At 40.4% G+C, this 22,282-nt stretch overlaps 1 long non-coding RNA gene across 2 annotated transcripts in view; it reads left to right on the forward strand.

Annotated features, from left to right (window-relative positions):
- The first annotated feature begins 3,334 nt into the window (after nt 1-3,334).
- LOC116659252 overlaps nt 3,335-22,282 on the forward strand; it is a 50,242-nt gene continuing 31,294 nt past the window's right edge. The window contains exons 1-4 of one of the 2 annotated variants that reach the window (XR_004314489.1): nt 3,335-3,892; nt 6,156-6,336; nt 9,817-9,940; nt 10,541-12,762. This is a non-coding gene — a long non-coding RNA (uncharacterized LOC116659252). Of the gene's footprint in view, nt 3,893-6,155; nt 6,337-9,816; nt 9,941-10,540; nt 12,763-22,282 lie in introns of those variants that run through there. The other variant, XR_004314490.1, reaches the window with a different exon arrangement.

The following is a 22,282-nucleotide window of genomic DNA, read 5'->3' on the forward strand; positions in this document are numbered from 1 at the left end:
TGGGACAGTTATACAATCTGAGAATCTAGCTCTATGAAAAATGCCATATGTCTAACGTATGTATTATTTGTACATATATTTGTATATGTATCTGTAATATGGCCTGATTCATAGGAAGAGCGTGGCTTTTATAATAAAAAATGTTATCTCATTGTTGTTATATATCCATTAATGCCATCTGCGAAGCTAGCAGTGGGATGACAATATGCAAATATCTGGAAACTTAGCTAACATTTTCCTTTTACTTCTTTCTAAATGTAAAGACTATTTTTGTGAGTGTGTGTGGAAATAAAAGGGCAACGCCATGATTTAAAGCTGAACTTGCCCAACTAGATACATGATAATTTTTATAATGAAATGCAGTCAAGAATAATTTTTCTAGTGGAATGCAGTAAAGAAGGTGATAATGGTCTTTCTTATCAATCGTGTACCTTCAAAGATGTTTGAGCTCTTGACCTGTATTTCTTCCTGTTTTTGTTTTTTCTTAACTGGTTTTTATTTATTTTTTTTAATTCTGTCAGTGAGCAGCATTTCCCAGTTTTACCCCCACGGAACGAGTTCTTGGCAGCTCCATCAGGTGGGATTGCAGGCTGCCTCTGTGATTTGGGTCCGTGCTGCATGGCTCTCAGCTGGGCACATGGGTGGGCAGGAAGGCTGGGTCTGTCTAGTGTCTTGAAGCAGCTGTGGTGGGTGCTTTCTTCCTTTGTTCATATATATATATAGTTTATCCTTGAAGTTGCATAAAGGTTTTGTTATGGTTTCATCTTTTGGAATATTCTCTCTTGGAAGTAAAATGAAGAAGGTATTTTTTACATATTATTTTTCATTCTGTTCAGTCTACTCTTGCAGTTGGACACTTAATTTGGCGTATGGTATTTGGAAGGAGTAGAGTCATCCATTTCCACTGAGTTCTGTTGGTGGTACTGAATCAAATCAGATAAAATTTTGCAAATTTCTACTTAGTGCTCTATCAAGGTCTTCTCCAAATTTTTGGTTTGTGAGTGTGTATTACCCCTTCAATGATAGCTACCTTGTTGTCCCTATGGAATAAGGAATGATGGAATAGTATTTCTAAACATAAAATACAGACTTTAAGGGTTTTTATTTCCTCTTTCCAAAGTCTCATGTTGTCAACAAAGATCTTTTTTTCCTCCTCATAATGTTCAAAATGATCTGCCCTTTTATGAATGCCTTGAGACTATCGCACAAAGCTAACGGTGAGGGAGCAGATGCCTCATTCGATTCCAAATAGAAGGAAATCTGTTGTCTCAAATAATCCCTAAATTCAGACACTTTCAGACAGCTATTATCAAGAGACCACATTCTAAGAGCAGATGTGTTATTAAGGCTGAGAAATGTTATGAGGACTTCGTGATCTGACAAATGATTTCAATCTATCCAACATTCCAACATTTCATCTTTTAATAAATTAGAGATTAAAATATCCATCTTGGGCAGACAAGTTGTATAAGGTATTTGGGAACTGGAGTTGTAGCTGATTCTTCATTTCGATGCAAAACATTCCTTAAATTATGCTTACAGATCCCTCTTATATATAAAATCTGTTCATTTGACTAAAGCTATTACGATGTATTTTAATCTCCATATTCAATCCTGTAGCTCCTTCCCACGGATAACAGAACACAGCCCCTGCCTTTCAGTGGGGAATGAAAAACAAATACATCCAGTCTTCAGTTGTCCCACTTAAATGTGCTCCATCATTTCTTTATACCATTAAGTTTACCGTTATGTGATTACTCTATTTAGAGCCTTTTCAGCGAGGCAATTACTGGAAATTCTAGCTGAGGGCTAACTAACACTCCTTTTCTTGTCTGCTACTAAACCTCTTTTCTCTCTCTCTCTTAAGATGCAATAGAATGCTTATACTCTTTGGATAATAGACTCTTCTTTTGGGTTCAAGTGAATGTTTTAAACCAGCTCTATTCAGAATCACAAAACGTACCACCCATAGCAAAGTGTACATTCCTCAGCATTGACAACCTGCTTATTATCCAGAGGTTGTACTTTGATCTCCTGAAAATACGTGTGGTGCCATGAGATTTTTACATAATCCTATCATTGTCAAACATAATAAAACTTAGATCCAGGTGAGCATCAATTAGCATAAATAACTTGAAAAGCAGCAAAGGAGCCCGAATTCTCTTCGGCAGAGATGTCTCCAACTGTACCCATGTGGAAATTTACATTCCACCTGGCCTCGTGGAAAGTGGGTAATAAAGTGGTCTTGACCTGTTTTCTTTAATTGTCCGAATTGCTCTCCTGGCTCAACGTCTGAAGATGCTTCCTCAGTATGAAATTTGGGAACAGAAAGTAAATCATCTCCTAATATTCCCCTCTGACAGGTAATAATTTTATCTCAGACCTTTAAGATCAGCATTTGACAACCAAATTCAGAAAACAAAGGCCACTTACATTGTAATTTTCAAAATGTTTTAAACTGTCGAAATCCTAAATGTGGAAACGGAGCACGACAAAAAGAATGCAGCCTCGCAGCTGGCCAGAGGGGCAACTCTTCTCTTTGCTAGCAGTCTTGAGTCCATAGCCTGGTCCCCCGGGGGTTCCCTCTCGCCAAAACACTCCTGATTTTTCTACCCTTAACAAATTTAAGTTTTATGGTTGTCATCATCGAAAACTTACTCTCTTACTCATTCATTCAACATTTATTTATGTGCAACATGAAACACAAGTGTTTGAAAAGCCTTTGGAAAATAGACATTTAAAGAAACTTGCTACAGACCACAAAAATGATGTAATTTTGACCTAGTTGCCATGAACTTCTTAAGACCACAAGGCTTGTATGAGGAGTTGAAAGAGAACAGTTTCAGTGACAACTTTGTAATTTGCCTGCTTTGCGATGTGAGGCGTGTCTCTAACAGCTTCCTGCCTCAGAGTCCTAATCTCTCTAAAACAACCGACAGTGTATAGGCATGTGTTGGGCACTTTGGGGAATACGAAGACACTCAGACACAGTTTCTGACCTTGTTTAACTTCCAGTAGTTAAGAGGGCACACAGAAACGTAGGACACCACCAGAGAGAAGAGGTGCTCTTGGTAAGACAGGCACAGGTTGATAGGCAAGTTCAGGGAAGCAAATCACTATTTGCATTTGGGGAGGTGGGAAAGGAAAATGCATTTGGTTTGAGTTTTATGGAATAGGCAGGGTTTGGATGTACAGAAATAGGTAGGTTTTCCCTCAGGCAGAGGGAGCATGAGGAGAAAGCACAGGGGTGGGATGAAGCACCAGGGTCAGGCTCAAGTTCAAAGAAAGTGCCTTGTTGCTTGCTTCCTTGCTTGTTTATTTTTGGTGGGGAATACTCTTGATCTCATTTCTAGGCTCGGGGCATCGGTCCAAGAAACTATTTTAAAGGTGTGTTGGGGGAGGGGTGGGAAAACAATGGCATAGAGTCGTAGAGTTCTGGATCAGGTGTGGGGCACGGGGCCAAGGGGAGGGACGTTGTGGAGAAATAAGATGAGGTGGAGCCAAGAACAAGTGTGTGCAGGGGTTCGGGCAGAGCTCAGGGGAGCTGGGAGTCCATACCTAATGGCGTCTGTGTTCCCTATGGCAGCTTGGCATCTGTTGAGTCGAAGGAGCCAGGGGGTGAAGGCTGAGACTGATGAAGATTCAGACTCCTCTGATGAAATCAATGGGGAAAGAGGCCAACTCTGGTTATGTGGAAGAATTGCTGAGCAGTCCTGAGGGCCCGGCTGAAATTAGAATCACGCACTTACAGTGGAACCAGACAGGATGGTGGTTGCCTCTAAAAATCTCAGTAGGGGAAGATCCAGGAAAAAGAAACACGAAGACGGAGGAAACATGATGGAGCCAGGCCATGGAGCAAATGGAAGGAGCAAGGGATCAGTACTGAAACACAGTAAGCAAAAAGATGGATGCCCTTGCTGGGTTTGAGGGACGTGTTGGAGAACTAAATAGTTACTATTTTCTTTGAATAAGAGGGAGGGAGGATTTTCAGCAAATTTTGTTTCCCTGAGAATTAATATATTGAGCATTTAATTGTGCCAGCTCCAATTAAAACTGACAAGTAAGTAAATTTTCAAGGATACATTTTAGTGAACATTAGAAAATAATAGCAAGGAAGCATTCAAATGAAGCTCTTGCTACCTTTTGTGAATTCATTCCTAACGTAGACAACACTTGGAAAATAGTCTAATTCAAGAAAGTCAAATAGACTTAAACTAATAAACCAACTCTGCTTGCTTGATGGTAGCTGCTTGGAGCTTTGTGTTAAAAATTCTGAGGATCAACATGAAATAGTGTTGCGGTCAATGTGTGACGGCTGGTGAGGTCACTGAAGAGGCGAGTGGGGAATATACAGCAGGTACCTGCCATCCATGCAGTATAGATAGAATAGAAAAGTTTTGCCTTTCCTCTTACATTGTTACCAAAGTAGTATAAAATCATGTGCAAATCACTTAATTTGTTATCATCAGTTTACTTGAAATGAAATATATTGAAGTATATCTATATAGATTGCAAAAATTTTTATTTGTTAAGCCCTCTGAGCTCTTGCATAGAAGATGTCGCATAATTACAAATTATAATAATGCCAGCAATACATTGTGTGAAATATGTCTTATCTTTTACCCCAACTAAATTACTAACAGGAGAAATATTTGGTTTAAGTGAACTATGTCCATGGAAACATGACTCTAATATCTTATAACTGCTGGAAGCTTTAAAGACACTTGCACTTTAACAGGCTGATAAAAATAAAGAGAAATGCAATGGTTATTTTATATTACCAAGGACAGGAAGAGAATGCGTGTTTGCTGAGACCTATTTTAGGTTCTTTGTGTATGTTCTCATTTGAGTAACCTGCTAAGTTGGGGTAGTGAGGGAGGCTGAGGGAGGCAGTGATTTGCTCAGTGGCAGAAGGCTCACAAGTGGCAAAGGTAGAGGCCAAACCCAGGTCTTGCTGGCATCTAGTCTATCTTCCTTCCATCACTAGGAAAGAAGTGTTACCACCTCTGCACATGGATAACCTATTTGGACTAAAAATAAATGCTAAAACAATATCAGTTTTGCACATAATATGAGGTAGAAATTATGATCACCACAATGCTGGAATTGTACATCCTAACAGATTGCTCCCACTTTTTTATCAGCGGAAAGAGAGGTTTTTAAAATGCATCCATCTAGGTTTGCTTTAGAAACAGATCAGTAAGGAAGGCAAAATTGTACAAGTGGATATTGTCAGTGGGTACTTACTGAACATCCATGTGTGTGAACTAGAATTGAGTGACCTTTGATAACACTCATCCAGTCCCACCTGGTTCCTCTTTCTTGTGCCATTAGAGCCTAGATAGGGGGGTACACTTTTTCTCATAACCTTTTGGCAAAAACTTGATGCCAGTCCAGGAGAGCCAGGGCCACACTGGCCAGCTGAGCATGACAGAGGTATTGACGAACTAAGAGACGAAAGTAACAAGTGAAGTGAAAATTCTCTGAAAATTCAAAGGCAATGCCAGCTTGCCATCCTGCAGGGGGTGGTTCTGGGGTTCAAGTATAAATAGTTTTTCCAACTGAAAAACAAATCTAACATATTAAGTGTTTCATTGAAGTCCCCAATTATGTCTAGAGTTTAGCACTGAGTTTATTTTAAAATATATCTGGAAAAGCTTGTGTCCAAATTTTCCCATAGACTTACACATGATGAGAATCTGTCTCTTTATATTTAGCTGCAGGCCATCTAACAAGTTCTTGGGCGAAACACATTATTTTGCTGGTACAAGAAGAATAAATACTGTATTTGGAAAGTTCCAGTGTTCTTTAAAATATTGCTGTTTCCATAGCAATAACATAATGTACTAAAGAGTAGAATAGTGTTTCTTTAGAAATCACGTGTAGTGGATGCATGTTTCCATGAAGGATTTTGAAGCATCTCACCTGCTTGTGGTCCAAAAACGGAACAATAATAGTTAGTGGAATCAATCATCATCCTTTGAAATGGAACTTGGCCAGTTTTTACTGCCTGGTTATATGTCAGCCTTCTGCCTTTGGTCAAATGTGCACTTTCTTAGGCTCTATGCTCTTAGACGGTAGACAATTGACTTATATTCATTCATTAATTCATTCAGCCAACAAGTATGGATTAAGCACCTAAATGCCATTTCTAGGCACTGGGAACTCAGCGACAGTGTGGAGCTTACATTCCAAAGGAGGAAACAAGGAAATTCTCTTTAAACAAGAAATGTCACATCATGTACAAACGGACATATGAAAGTGCTCCTGGATGATGTTCGTGATATTTTAAATACTTTGCAAGAATACAACATCAAAGAATAGCATATTGATAAGGTAAGGAACAGGAGGGACTAAGAGACAAGGAGAGAGGGCCAGGAACAGTGGTAACTGATAGAGTGGTTCCCTGGTTGTCCTGCCAGGGACGCAGATGGCAGTCCCAGGCTGAGCCTCACATATTAAAGGTACCAAGGGTGTTTTAGGGGGGCATCTAGTTAAGGTATCACAAACAGACATAAAGACTGGGGAGTGAGCTCTGTGTGAGTGGATGCTCTTGGGGAAGATGGGCTGTGTCCTTACAACTGTGCGACTGTGGTCTCTAAAACTCATGCTAGGCTGGAAGATTCCCTTTGAATACCTCCCTCTTCTTCATTCTGACTTGGAGTTGGGTGCCTTTGCCTTTCTGCCATCTTCCACATTTGTCTCCTGTGCTGATTTTGCGCTGGTGAGCCCCACCTTGCCCTGTACCCCCAGCCCCAATTCCCAGAGCTGGGAGAGTGGATGACGGGGGCAGGAATGTCACTGGTTAACTAATGGCCATCTGGCATCTGGCAAGGGGGATGCAGGTCACAAATGTCTCCATGCAGGGTCACCACTATTCAGAGAGAGAACAGTAAAAGGAGCAGAGGGTCCCACCCCCTCCCTGAGGCCACACATCTTTGTCTCCTGCACAAGGCTCCACTGTGCTGTCGGTAGCAAAATCTTGAAATATTTAATGTCTTAAGAGACCCGTGTCTCTCTGCCGTGGGCACAGTCCTTTGAGCTGCAGCCTTGCTAGTGCTCTGTCATAGGCAAGAAGCAGCCTCTTGGCTCTCCCATACTTGAAAGGTTTGGCTTACTGTCTACATTGCTCCAAAAAGCTCTTGGTTGCAAACACTTCTCAAGCCGCCATGGGAGCAGAAAGTTTTGTGGGCCAGATGTGGGGTCACAGAGTCAGAGGCTCCCAGGGTGGCCACCCTTTCTTCAGAATCAGACAAGTTGCCCAGCTTCCCCAGATGCCTTCCTAGACCCTGCTCATAAATCAGTACACAGCGAGGTCACAAAAAGAGTGCTGAAATGTAAGCACATATTTTCAAGTGAAGCATTTCAAAGTTTTGCTTTTGCCCCCTTGCAGGGCCAGAAGTCCCAAAGGGGGTTGGGAGGGGGGTATCTAACTCTATTAGGAGGTGAATTTTTGGTTCCCAACCACCCAGTTCTTTTAACCACTGGGATTCTCCCCAGATGTTCTTTCTTACATGCAAAGGCATCATTTTCTTGCCAAGAAGTGGAATGATTGATCAAGCCTTCTTTAAATCATTTCATCTTATCCATTCCCATCTGAAGGAGCAGGTATTGCATTAATATTAATATTCTCATTGTCTCCCTCGAGAGAGAGAAATGCCCCTGTACCCCCCCTCCCAATCACTGCCAGCACCACGGAGATAGGAAGTTAGAGAATGAAGCCACCAATGCAGGAGCTACAGTTGTTTCATTAGCAACAGCTGGTGGCAGTCCCCTGCCCATTTTTTTTTAATGCTATGCTTGTCAGGTCCAGCTTCTTGAGACTGGATGGCAAAGGGTAAAACAAGAACGTGGCATAATTCAGCTTTTTGTATGCAAAAAAAAAAAATGAGGATTTATGCTGAAGAGGATGCGGGCAATATCAGGACGCTGATTAAGAAACTTTACAAAAGAATATCTTCTTTCAATATTGTGTAGGTAACAGCTGAGCAATTAGACAAACATACTGAGTAACTGAAACCACCTGTAGGATTTGAAAAAACACTCTTTCCTTCTCATTTGTCCGAGATACTTTTATAGGAATAGAAATGTGGGCTGCACATGTCTTACATTTCTCCTCATTGTAACTTTATGTTTATGATCAAGGGTGGAGTTTGCAACACCAGAGCTCCTTCTAACTGTATTGGAAACCATTGAGCATCAAAAGGAAATCTGTACCATTTGCCCAGCAGAGAAATAAATCTTTCTTTACTGACTTTTGCTTTGATTTCTGTCTGAGAATCCCAAAAGGACACTGTTTCATCTTATGTCACATTGGGAATGCCAGGTAGCATTTTCAGGTATATTACATACACATATGGAATGTATATTTAACAGAAACTTTTGGCTGGTTAAACAAGTGTCCTTTGTAATTGCAGCTATTTCATTTTGATTTTTTTCCTAATCTCATCAAAATTGAATGATTTTCATGTTTATTTCAAATAGACAATTACATATAATTTCATATATGTATATTAATGAACAAATACCATACCGTTGGAGTTATGCAACCTCTCTAATTTTATAGAATACCAATTATACATCATGCAACTAAGAACACATGACTTTGCATATGAAACATGTTAAACATATTATTAGAAAAAGGGCATGGTTAAGAAATGTATTGCTTGGTCAAGTCCCTAAATAATGACTATTGGGAAGAAAATGGTTAACATAATCCCAAATGTGGATCTGTATATGCCTGTCTCTAGGGAAAGAGACTAAAATGATGCCAAAGGGAAAGAAATTTTGGCCACCCTTTCTATTTCTTTCATGTGTAACAAATTCAAGACATATATTTCTTCCCTATGGATCAAATATTCTTAAAAATAAAAATTTCTAAATATAACAGTAACACTTACAGGACTAATGCATTGTACTGCAATGGAATCTTAAAAACAGCAACAGTAATTCTACTGTGAACTGCCTGGTCTCTCCAGAGAGTGCCGTTTCATGGACTGTGCACTCCCTGCTCTTCTTTTTATGGTCAAATCAGAGGGAAGTTCACTGCAAAGAAAGCGGTTACTTCTGCCATCAGCAGCCGTGGTCTGTTTACGTATGGTTTTTCTGTCTCTGATAAGTTTAGTGAGTGCAGACCTGGGGATCCATTTGCTTCTTATAACTTATAAAACACAATTTTTTAGGAGGAAGAATGCACTGCAGTCTAAATGAATGTTGGAATGTTATTTTTAGACAGGCTAAAAATTGTTGTGGGAGGCAGGATAACGGTCCCCACGTATGCCCAAACCCTAATCCCTAGAACTGTGACTATGTTATTTTACACAACAAAACCCCACAAAAATCAAACAAACAAAAAACCCTTCACAGATGTGATTAAATCAAGTGTTTTGTGATGGGGAGGGTATCCTGGATTATTCAGGTGACCCAAAGTAATCACAGGAATCCTTAAATGTGAAAGAGGGAGGCAGAAGAGTCAGAGGGAGATGTGACTACAGAGAAAGGGTCAGAGAGATGTGGTATGAGGATTCAACTCACTGTTGCTGGCTTTGAAAATGGAGAAAGGAAGTCATGACCCGAGGAATGCCGTGGCCTCAATAACCTGGAAAAGGCAAGGAAGTGGACTGTCCACTGAACTCTCCAGAAAGGAACAGAGCCCTGTGGACACCATGATTTTAGTCCAGTGAGGCCTGGGTCAGACTTCAGCCCTCCAGAGCCATAAGGCAACAGTTGTTTTAAAGCCCTGAGTTTATAGTAACTTGTTACAGCAGCAAGAAGAAACTAATACACTTGTTATTCATGTTTCTTTTTGTTTCTGAGGATTCTATTTGGAATTAATGACTGACTAATGACGCCAGAATGCTGTACCAGGAAAACTCACTAAAACTCATACCCAGACAGAGAAGAAAAAGGATATGGAAGGATGAGACTGTGCCCCAAATGAGTAAGTGTAACAAAACTATTTATCATTTTAATTATATTTTAATGACAGTCCCTCAGAGGAAGTTGTGATTTGAATTTCAAGAATGGTACACCTTGGGTTGGCATGACTGACATTTGGTTTTATTTAGAATTTGAAGAGAATGACAACACGCTTTCATGTTAATGATTTAGCAAGTAGTAATACAAAATCTAAATTTTAATGCCTCCATTTTTGGTTAATATGTTTATCTCACAACAAACTAAGAAGACAAAAGCAAAATCAATATCTTTAATGTTATTCAAGGGCCATCTTTTAAATCTGTGGGAGAAGCCTTGATCAAACGGTTCCTTTTTGTTTCATTCTCTTTCATCAGGGAAGTTAGAGGTACACAAGATTCACTAGATCATAAATTAATGATCCTATGTTAATGCAGAGGCCCCTGCTAATTAATAAAGGAAAGTAAAATGTGAAGCTTGAATGTATAAAATAGCTTTCAGCCTAGGAGAAAGATCAAAAATTCTTTTCCTCATATCTAGACAAAATTTGATCATGTTTTACACTAAAAGTAGATTTATAAAATCCTGACCCTAAAGCTTAGTCTCAGTGGTTCTTCTTGAACAGATTTTCTCCCAGACGGAGGAGCAGGCACAATTGGGCAACGTCAGAGCAGACGGAGGAAATTCCCACAATGCTGTGTTGCTAGACAGCATCCCCAAGTGCGTCACCGGTTGCTGGAGCCACCTTTTGTCTTTCCCCAACCCCTTTACTGGTTACCCGGACTTCCTTCTTGTGGATTCCAGGTACCTGGTGTACTGGGAGCAATAAGCCTCAGAGAAGATGCACCTCCTGTTTGGGAGTGTAATGTCATGAAATAGCACACTTAGAAATGGAAGCTCATAAGAATCAACATAAATAAATACAGAAGCCAGATTTCATTTATGACCTAGCATCAGAAATTACACGCCAGCATATCTGTAATATTGTATTGATTACATGGATCATCTTTACTTATTGTAGGAGGGGACATGACAGTGAGGAGGTGACCCTCATGGAGGGCCATTCTGGGGGGCTAACTACCACCCAACAGATTATCTTTTTCAAAGACATTCATTAGTTTTGGCCCTTTTGACTTCAACCTACAGAAACACTTCCTCCAGAACTGGCAAGTTTATGTAATTGTCTGCCTTCATTCTCTTCCTCCAGAGTGGTAGCAACCATGTGATGATGGTAGGGCCTCGAATGGAAAGATTAATATTGTTATCATGAAAAAAAAAATCTACCAGGTAACTCAAGCCCATGAATAATCTCTGTGCTCTGAAAGAAAGCCTTTCTTTCTTCTCAATGCAAACAAGCAAACAATAACAAATAACTTCTGCCTGGGTTTCAGCCAAATACTTTAAGACTTGCGATCTGGGGAGAAACTGACTTTATATGGGTAAAGGAGGAATGCCATATTCTCCACTTCCTTAACAAAGTCTCTTGAGTAGTATCTCTTCTCCATTACACATAGTTAATGGATAATCAAGGCTCTGACGCTGATGAAATTGATACATTTTACACAGTAGTGGACACAATTTCAAAACTGTTGGCCAAGTCTTAGATGTGAGTGCATGCCAATGCCAAAAGCAATGAGACACAATGGTATGTTGTGTTTCGTTATTTACCATAGAAGCCAAACCAAGTTGATGCCAAGCATAGCATGTGCTTCATCAGTTCAACAAGTACAGTACCAAGATTTTGCGTCCAGATCAGACCTTTGTTTGGCAAAGAAACTTTTAGCAATTTGGGAGATGTCAATGGCCTCTGACGTTCCAAAAGGGACTAACAATACAAGAGTTCTCTTGTATCGGAGTGTACTTAATGGACAAAAGCCAAGAGTTAGATGCATTGAAAGATGTCAGTAACTGTCTTCAAGGGCAATGGCATATTAGCCAAATCTTCCATGACCTTCTTCAAATGGCTAAAAGAAATGATTGAAAGAAGTGCTGGTGATTCTGGAATAGATGACTTTGTATGTCAGGGATACAGTTTCAATATTCCTTCTCTCATCCAAACTAGAAGCCTTTTAAATATTTTCCAGGACACTTGGTTTCATAATTGTATGTGGCTTCTTTTCCTTAGAAATATTATAAGCAGCTTTGATAGATGAATGAAAACAATGTTTTTTGTGTTTATAGAGGCACAGCCACATTTTGGTAAGGTTCCAGCCGAAAATATCTAGCTTGCCTGATGTGCTGAGAGGATGGACAGTTTAATGGGATTTGTATTTCCACTGGGAGGATCTGGGCCACATAAGAACTCTGTGGCTTTTGTATCCCATGATGGTCAGTAGTAAAAGTAGAAACAAAGATGCAGAAGACTTAATCAATTGTTTCTTTTCCATGACATTTCCCCCAACTTAACTTGGGCCTGATTAAAAAGGCAGAGATGCCAGGGTATATTTCCTTTCATTATTATCTATAGGAAACTAATCTCATTGCTGTATCATGGGGGTGATGATGATTTTTGCCTCACATGACCATGTTCCATAGCATTGCTTGCATTTATGAGAAGCAAAATGGTACCATAACAACAAGGTTGATATTAAACATGATTTTTTTAAAAAATAAAAGCAACTATCAAAGTCATTGAAAGGCAAAACAACAGAAAAATAATATTCTCTAAAGGCTCATCCATGAATTCTGTTAAGGACTGAATGTGTCCCTCCAAAATTCATTGGTTGAAACCCTGCCACAGGTGGGACCTGTGGGAGGTAATTAGGGTTAGAGATGACATCATGAGGGTGAAGCCCTCATGAATGGGATTAGTTCCCTTATAAGAGTTGTGATCATCCCCTCTCTGCTCTCCGCCTTGGGAGGACACAACGTAAAGCCACAGTCTGCGGTTGGGAAGAGAGCTCTTGCCAGAACCTGGCCATATGGGCACCCTGATCTCAGACTTCCAGCCTCCAGAACTGTGAGAAGTAAATTTCTGTTGTTTATAAGCCAGTCAGTCTACGGCACTTTGTTAGAGCAAACCAAATTTGTCCAAGGCAAATTCCCTAGGAAACCATGCCATATTTACTTGGTTTCTTGTCTTTCCCCCACTGGACTGAGTTGCTGGTGGTCAGGAACTGTGTCTTTAATCTCTTTGTCCTGACAATAGTTATTACTTATAACAACCATGCAAAACAGCAGTTACTGGGCTTTCCATACCATCGATCTCAGAACAGTGAACTGTGGTGCTGGTTGCATAATGAGTGTTCACTGGAAAACCTACTGAAGAAATGAATGAATGCATACCTGAGAAAAATAACTTGTCAATGTATCTCTACCACTAGCTGTGGGAAGGAGTCCCTTGATAGAGATATTCCAATCTAGCTGGCAGGTCAGCTTTTCTATTGTCCATGAGCATGCCAGGCTATCACAATCTCAAGAGTAATGAACTTGAGATCAGAGGACCTGGGTTCAATTTATATCTCTACTACTTGTTTGCTGGGGAACAGGTTTCTACTGGCTATTTTATGCCTTCATATTGTAAATACTTGTTGCTTGTCTATTTACACTCAATGGAGATGCTAGGAATATCAATGAACCACTCTGAGCCTTGATTAACTAACCTATAACATGAGAACATTAATTATACAAGATTGTTGTGAGGGTTAAATAAGGTTGAGTGAGATAACATGTGAAAGCACCTAGAATCTGTCACAGTGCTTGACATACAGTAGGTGTTTCATAAAATTTAAACCCATGTTCAGCCGATCACCCAGCTCCCTTTGCTCTGACCATATTCACCAAACAACCGTCTCAGGCTAATTTAATTTCTCAAGAAAACTTCTGGACTAGAAGTAAAAAGTACTGATGACATGATGTGAATGTTCTCATCTTAAGTGCAAATTTGCTTCCAGATTCTTGCTTAAAAATCAAGTTTTGAGTGTTTGTGTGTGTTGTTTTTTGTGAGTCATTTTCCAGAGGCTATCACTCCTGGGTGAACTAATATAAAATAACCAGCTTCCTAGACTTACAAATCTGAGGACCAGACCTGGACTTGCAATGACCACATTAAGGGCAGATACCTTTGGAATCTCAGACTCGGGCGAGGACTTGTATGTTTCCCCATCCTCTACTCTCCAGCCCCAAACACTGGAAAAATCCATTAGCTTTTGCCTTAAGCGATTGAGCCCACAAAGGAGGTGGAACAAGATCTTGGGATGGGATCAGCCGGCACAAAGGACTCGGGTTCGCTCATTCATTCGGCTGAAATTCTCTGAGCATTCATTGTGTGCCAGCCTCTGTGTCAGGTCTTAGTGATGACAGATGGAAAAAACAGGGTCCCTGCCCTTGAGAGTTCAGGATCTGGGATGAGCTTGTGTATCGGTTTGGAGAGTGTGTCAGGTGTCTGCCTAGTTCACAGCTTTGCGTGAACCTGCCAAACAAAAATTGGCTCCAAGTGGGAGATTACGTGTATCGCTAAGTGTTAATAGACATATATACATATATACTCGCACATCATGGGAGGGCTTGAACTTTAGAAAAACTGCATCACAAGAGCAAGCTGACTTCCTATACTGCAGTCACTGAGAGGTAGGTTTAGACTCTGACACGTTGGAAGCTTCACCTAGTTGCCTCATCTATAAAATTGTGTTACTGAATATTTTGTTTGGAAAGAGTTCATATTTAATTCATTCATTCACTCCCTTACTTAACAACCATTTATTGAAAGCCTGCCGTGTGCTAGGAATTGTTCTGGTCTCAAGACTGAGTTTGGCTCCGCAGATTCAAATCCTTCCCATCCATCTAATTCCAGCTTCAATCTTACTCTCTCCAAATTATCAGCCAGATCCTGGTGTCTAATCCCTCTGAATGCCTGTACTTTCACTTTTACCTTACCTTTGGGTAATTATTTAAAATTTAATTGAAATTTAACATATGTGCAAAAAGTATACGTAAGTTGACATGATTACAACTGAATATACTCATATAATCATCACCCAGATTGGAAAAACCCAGAAAGCGACCAGCACAGTAGTCCCTTAACCACAGCCCCCTAAACAAGGGTGATTACTATCCTGACTTGTAACAGCATAGAGGAGTTTTGACTGTTTTGTACTTTTTATTAATGGAATCACCTTTAGGCATTTATAGCCTACTGCTTGGGTTGCTTTAGTTTCTAAATTTTGTGGGTTTTTTAATGATGAGAATGCAAATTTCTTTATGTAACTTTGGTAGAAAAAAATCAGAATTTGGAACATGTATTGGATGGAAAGCATTAAACTGAGTGCTGCTCAGCCTCATCCCTTCACCCAAGCTCCTGGAGATGCAGACTTAAGAACTTGTCTGAGAATGGGATCTAGCTTTTTATTCCAGTCATCATTCCAGGATACTACTGTGAGTGCACATGCATGTAAAATTATTCCAGGTCAGTTTATCACTGCCTAATTTAAGCAGCATTTCTGAAAATGTGCATGAGAATAAAAAATAAGGTTTGTTTTTTTTCCATCCTAATAGTATTAATGGAGAGTTCTCCAGACTGGAGACCTTACTGCTGACCTTTTGGGTTTATCTTAAACACTGTTCTTAGCCTCATAGCTTCCTTCTTGTGACTTTATTGATTGACAAGAGAAGAGTGTCACGGGGTCCCATTAGTGATGGTTTGACAGGTGATTTATCTTCCTCTCCAACCTAGGAAACACCAAGCTGCTATAATGCTAGTGAAAGATCCTTCTATTTCTGGCCTGTTCTCAGGTTCCTTTTTGTTTTCTTTTGTTATTTGTTTGACAGATTATCAGCATTAACTCTTGCTAAAAGCCAGGCAGGTCCTTTGTCAAGAACTAACATGCAACCCTCCTGAGAATATTTTTCTATGTAACTTACTTTCATTTTCAGCCTTGGTACCAGCCTTCCCAATCCCCAGTATTCTGGTGGGTATTGACCTCTACTCTGCCCTCAGGACCATAGCAAATGAGTTGTTCTCAGACATAAGGAAGGAAGCCCTTGAAATGTCGCTTCCCAATGGAGCCATTCTGGGAAACACTGACCTAGCAAATGGCCCCAGTGTATTCACTGAGGATGCCCATCTCCAAATCGCCACAAACAAATTCTGTAAAGTCACAGAAGTTCAAGATGCTTAAAGCGCCTCGAGGGAGTAGGAAGACAGTGGTTGAATGATCAGGGACAAGCCAGCGGACAGAAGCCTGCAGTTCAGGGAGCAAGCTCCAGGTTGTGGAGCTTGAAATATCCAAGGTTTTCTGCTCACTGCTTCTGTTGATAGTTTTATTGTTGCCAACTCAATGTTGGACAGCGTACCAAACCTGGGACAGACATCCCACATTCTAGATCATTAGTCCATCTTCCAACTCCCCATCACAACATCAGCATTAACACTTTTAGAACTGTATTTCTTATAGGCAAGACTGAGACAATCACTTCAAGATCCACGGAGTTATTTCCAACCCTTTCCTCCCATTACCTGCACACTGATATTCTTTCCTACTATTCATAAGGAGAAGTATCATAAAAATGCTATCAAGCAAGAGCGCTAATAAACCAAATGCGCTTCCAGCATATTGGTTCATATTTTGTTGCTTCCATTTTGTTCAAGGTGCAGTTTTCCCATTTTACCAAGTAGGTGAATGGAAGGGGAGCAGAGTGTGGGGACCTCAGGGACAGATTCAGAAACACCTTTTCTTATCCCTTGCTTTTGTTGGGATGGTGACCATCAGTGCCAATGACTGACCTGCACATCTTCCTTCATTGCCATGGCAGCAACTAACAGGGTCTCCAGTTGGACCCAAGGGCTTGGGAAACAAAGCCATGGGAAAATATGTTTTCTTGACCCTTTGCAGGAAATCCTGCCCAACACACACAAGAATGCAGCATTTCCTGGACCGTCAGTTGCTCAAGTCCAGCCATCAAGGGTGGGCTTGAATGAGCCTGGAAAAGATGCTCATATTCTCAGTGAATTAGAAAATCTGAAAGTCATGACCAATGTCTAAAGATGCCAACATACAACAAAACCCTGGCATGAATTAGTTGAGCCTCTGGGGAAAAAAATGACATGTATGTTTCAAAATAGACTAAAAGAAGGGAGATACATATTTGACCCTGACATTGCCCATTTTCCCTGCTTCATTTTCAGCTGCTTCCAAAGTATCTACCCACCAAGAGCAACAGGGTAAGATACTGGTCTGAAAGAAAGGAAAGGGAGGTCTGTCTCATGACATTAGAAACAAATGATTGTTCAATATCTTTATTCTAAAAGCCATGGCCTCTAAATTAAAGGGGGAAAAATGCAAGCTACTATTTCCTTCCCTGGGTCCTGGGGGAAGTCACAAGAGTAGGTAATGCACAGCTGTCTTGCTCTGCACTGGCCTCTCAGGTGGTGACATAGAGCAGCGATGGTGTCTGCAAATATACATAACGAGAGAAACATCTGTCTTCCTGCCCCTCTCTTTTCCAGACAAATGGCACTTAAGATTTTCATTTTGGACTTGTTAAGTGTTCTCCCCAATACCAGCTTCTGTGTTAACCACATCTCCTTCTTTTCTTTTTTTTTTGTCAATGAAATATAGTCAGTTTACAATGTATCAATTTCTGGGGTATAGCATAGTGTTTTGAGTCATCTGTATACAGGCATGTATTTGTTTTCATATTCTTTTTACTCTTTTTCTTTGAAGCTGTTGGTCAGTTTTCTTGACTAGCATTTTAAGATTAAAAAAACAAAGATGACAACAACAAAGTGCAGGCAGACCTCTGCCACTGTAGGATTAAGGACAAAGAGGTGAAGAATCCACCTCTTGGAATGGAGTGTTACAAGGATGCAGATAGTTCTTTTCTTCCTTCTTAAAAGAAATCAGGAGAGGCAGTGTTACGGAAACATTTGCATCTAAAATATTGTAGAGGTTTGCAAATGATAGACTCAACCAGATCATGAATGGAATGGTGCTGAGAGCCATGCTCTCCTACAGTCAGGAAAGTAGACCAAACACGAGGACCTCCCCACGGTCCTGTCTGTCAGTCTCTCACACGTATGCACTGTGGCCCATACATGACTGCACTCACCTTCACAAGGCACTCAGACAATGTCTCTCAGACCAGAGAACAGTTTGTGAATTGGTGCCCCTAAAGCAGTGAGCTGGAAACATAGGCCTCATCTTTCCTGCTGGGTTATTTAGAAGAACATATGCATAAGGAGATATCCATTTTGTTTATTTTGGCTTCACATAGAATCAAGATCATTTAGAGCTGGAAGGCATTTCAAAAAGTAAGCAATTCATACTGATTTCCACAATGGCTGCATCAAACTACATGTAGGAGGGTTCCCTTTGATCCAGCAATCCCACTCCTGGGCATATATCCAGAGGGAACCTTAATTCAAAAAGACACGTGCACCCCAGTGTTCACAACAGCACTATTTACAATTGCTAAGACATGGAAACAACATAATGTCCATCGACAGATGACTGGATAAAGAAGCTGTAGTATAATTTACACAATGGAATACTACTCAGCCATAAAAAGGAATAAAATACTGCTATTTGTAGCAAGATGGGTGAACCTGGAGATTGTCATTCCAAGTGAAGTAAGTCAGAAAGAGAAAGAAAAATACCACATGACATCACTTATATGTGGAATCTAAAAAAAAAAAGATGAATTTACTTACAAAACAGAAACAGACTCACAGACATAGAAAACAAACTTATGATTACCAGGGGGAAGAAGGTGGGAAGGGATAAATTGGGAGTTTGAGATTTGCAAATACTAACTAATATACATAAACTAGATAAACAAGTTCACACTGTATAGCACAGGGACTATATTCAATATCTTGCAGTAACTTACAGTGAAAAGGAATATGAAAACAAATATATGTATGTTCCCATATGACTGAAGCATTGTGCTGTACACCAGAAATTGATACAATATTATAAACTTATTATACTTCAATAAAAGTATATTTAAAAAAATTAAGCAATTCAACCCCTAGACGTTCCTAGTGAAGGAAAGTGCCCTAGCGAGGTCAAGGCGGCAGGCAGCAGGGCTCTGGACCCTCGTCACCGCATCCCCAGGCCTTTCGTTCCAACATCTCCACCTCCTTAGGCATTGCACTTCCACTTCCTCCTCCACGCAGCTCACGACCTCTCCCCAAAGCACTCTGCTGCTGTTATTTAGGAAAGAAAGAGCACAGAAGCATCGTGTTTCTGTGGCTATTTCGGTGCCCACTGACTTGCAGCCTATGACGTACCAGAGCGCCAGCGCCCAGGCACACCCAACGCAGAGCGAGGCCGGCGCCCGCCCAGGTTCCCAGCCCCTCCCTGCCCTCCCTTTTCATTTGTAAACGAAACATTTAAAAGTTAGCTTAATTAAATGGATTCATTAATTAAAATTGATTAATTAATGAAAAGATAATTAAATGGAGAAAATTTTAATCAGATTAAAGACTGCCAAAAGAAGACAGGGAGAGTAAACCTGTGTAAATTCAAATTTATTCGAGTTCTGGTTAGTTTTACAAGTTAATGTGCTGTCCATCCAGCCAACAAAAGTTTAATCAACCAACGTCTCATTCAAAATCATGTTTTGCCTATGTTCTAGGTGCCAGTTATTGGGTGTAGGAAGTCACATGAAACACAGTTTAGTTAGGAAGATAGACAAGTATACATAGTGATTATGCTACAGTGTAACAGATACACGACATCCACATAGACTCCATATTATGTATTGTTGTCAAAGGCTCTTGACTGAACATGATAAAAGACATAATAATAATAGTTCCTGCCCATTATGAGCTTTAATTAGTAGGAGCCATGAGGCACAAAAGATTCTAATGCAAAGTAAAATCGTTTCCTCTGAATTACTCTGTAATTTACAACATTTAAAAAATGAGGGACAGAATCTCCCTCATAAATATAAGAAAAGATGGAGAGTGGTTATTATTATTTTGGAGTAGAACAGAAAAAGATCTTGAGGGTCAGAGTGTCTTGTGGGTCAAAGATAATAATCTGCAGAGAGCCCCCTAGTTTAAACAAAGAACTTGACGTTTGGATGTCCAAACAAAGAGAAGTCAGCAAATGAAAATCATAAGGGAATCAGTGCTCTCTAGAACTAGGATTGGTCTTCATGACTTCAGGGAAAATTAAAAGAAATAGAGACATTTCATTTCACAAATGAAACTGAAGAGAGGGTTCCTAATAAAGGCTAAAGTAACGCTACTTCATTGACTGGATGAAGAAAGGAAGATGTGTTCTTACTGGAGAGTCACAGAGGAGACTTGAGTCCCTTCCTGGCACCATCTCTCCCTGTGCTTCTTATAGCCTTTGAAATGAGGAGGGCGGCGTCAGCCAAAGGATCTAAGTTTGGATGTGGTCCATCCTTGAGTTGGGGAGACTGACTTCTTAGGAGACTTCCTCCTTTCATTTTTTTCAGTGTTACCAAACATGGTTTTGATCCTTCTGTAATTGTCCTTTACTTTATTATGTCAAAAGGAGGAGAGTCACTACCTCCACAATGATCTGAAAAATTCCTCAAGGGGCGAAGCCTTCAGAACCTATAGATTTAAAAAGTATCCTTTTGTTAAACGGAGTACCAAGCTGTTACTAAAAAGGCTTGCCTTTTCAAAGTCTTCTGCCCATAAGACCCACCTGAAAAGAAGAAAGCGATTTTCTCTACTTTTCATGCATGTTTCCTTGGAGAGTGTTTTCTTTCTCCCTTCAGCACTTTACTAAGTCACATCTCCCTTCTTGCTTTGGTTTTACTGATTTATCTCCATGACTCAGGCCTCGACTGTCCTCTTTCATTCCAAACCCTAACGCTCATTTCGTTTTGGCTATTCAACCTCTCTGATGCTCCTATCGCACTTCCTCGAAGAAGATTCAGCTACTCCGTCTTGCTTACAATGAAACCAAACCACCATGCAGCAGCCATCCTCTCTCCCTATCTACTGTCTTAAAAAGAATTTGAATTATCACTTGAGTATCAGTTAGGAGACTGGATGATGCTCTCGCTACCATTTTCTTCAAATTCTTTCCTCTTTGAAATAAATTGATGAAAATAAAAGCAACAATTAAAGTAGGAAAACATAAATTCTTCTAAGTTAACACAGCTATAATCCCGCTTTCCACTTCCCACATTCCACAGAACCTAATTTTAATAATATTTTAATTGATTGATTTTTCAATGTTTGTTTATTTTTAATTTTGGCCCACAATCAGTTCCCGAAGTGAATAGTTTTCTCCAAATTGTGTTAAGAAAGTGGCTTGACAGGAAGATGAAAAATAAAATTTCAAATTTGAACTGAGAATAATTTTGAATTATTTTAAATAATTTAACACAAGGCATTAACGATCCCAATGTGAGGAATGGTAAAATCTTTAAAGAGGTATAATTTTAAAAATATGTACATTGCCACAATGAAATAGTGAAGGCTGGATGATAAAAACAGCACTTAGAAAACTGAACCTGACTTCCACATGTGGAAACGTCTGAACTGAGCAAAACTCTCCTTCTCAACCTGAGTTCATTAGTTATTTAGGGAGCTATGAATAGATCATGAATAAAATCCACCTATGGTGGTTTTAAAACATGGCTGCAAATTCCTTGGCACTCCTAACATTGAGAGGACGGAGTTCCGTCCCTTTCCCTTTGAATGAGGGTTGGGCTTACTGACTAACTTCTCACAAAGAGAATGTGACAGGAGGAATGCTGGCAGACTTCTGAGGCTCAGTTACAGGTGCGATACTGCTCCCACCTAACTCTGCCTCTCCTGGGAGTCCTGTCCTTGCAATGCAGCTGCCATCATGTGAGGAAGCCCAAGCCACATGGAGGTGCCAAGTGTAGCTGATCTGGCTAACAGCTAAGGTTCCAGATTTTTTAAATGTACCCAGGATTTATTTTAATCAGATATGTTAAGACTTGCAGACACAAGAATGAGTCATGAAGGAAGAAGTTTTTCTATTTACAGATCTCTAGAAACAGAAGACATAGGAGGCCACGCAGGATGACACGGAAGCACCAGGGCAGTCAGGAGGCAGAGGGAGCGAGGGGAAAATGTGGGCAAGAGCATTTACTGAGGCTTCCACAAGAAGGAGCTGGTGAGGCAGGGTGATCAGGCTTTGGAATGGCTGGTCTGAATAATTTTGTTGGGCTCTAGGATGCAGGACTTGTCTGATAGCTGCCCCTGGGGTGAGGAGGGCAGGTAGCTAGAAGTGCAGAGTGTGAGAGCCCATAAAGGAGGTGGCTAAGTTGCCTGTGAAAGTTGTTTACCCTCTCTAGGACCCAGCGAGCTCTGGGAGGGCAGTCCCTCCAGGGTCATTAAGGCCCCAGATGGCAAAGCATCAGAATAAAAAGGCATGTTTAACATACCAGCTGACAGCCAGCATCAGCTACC

Source organism: Camelus ferus, chromosome 23, assembly GCF_009834535.1.
Source record: "Camelus ferus isolate YT-003-E chromosome 23, BCGSAC_Cfer_1.0, whole genome shotgun sequence".
Taxonomy (NCBI): Eukaryota; Metazoa; Chordata; class Mammalia; order Artiodactyla; family Camelidae; genus Camelus; species Camelus ferus.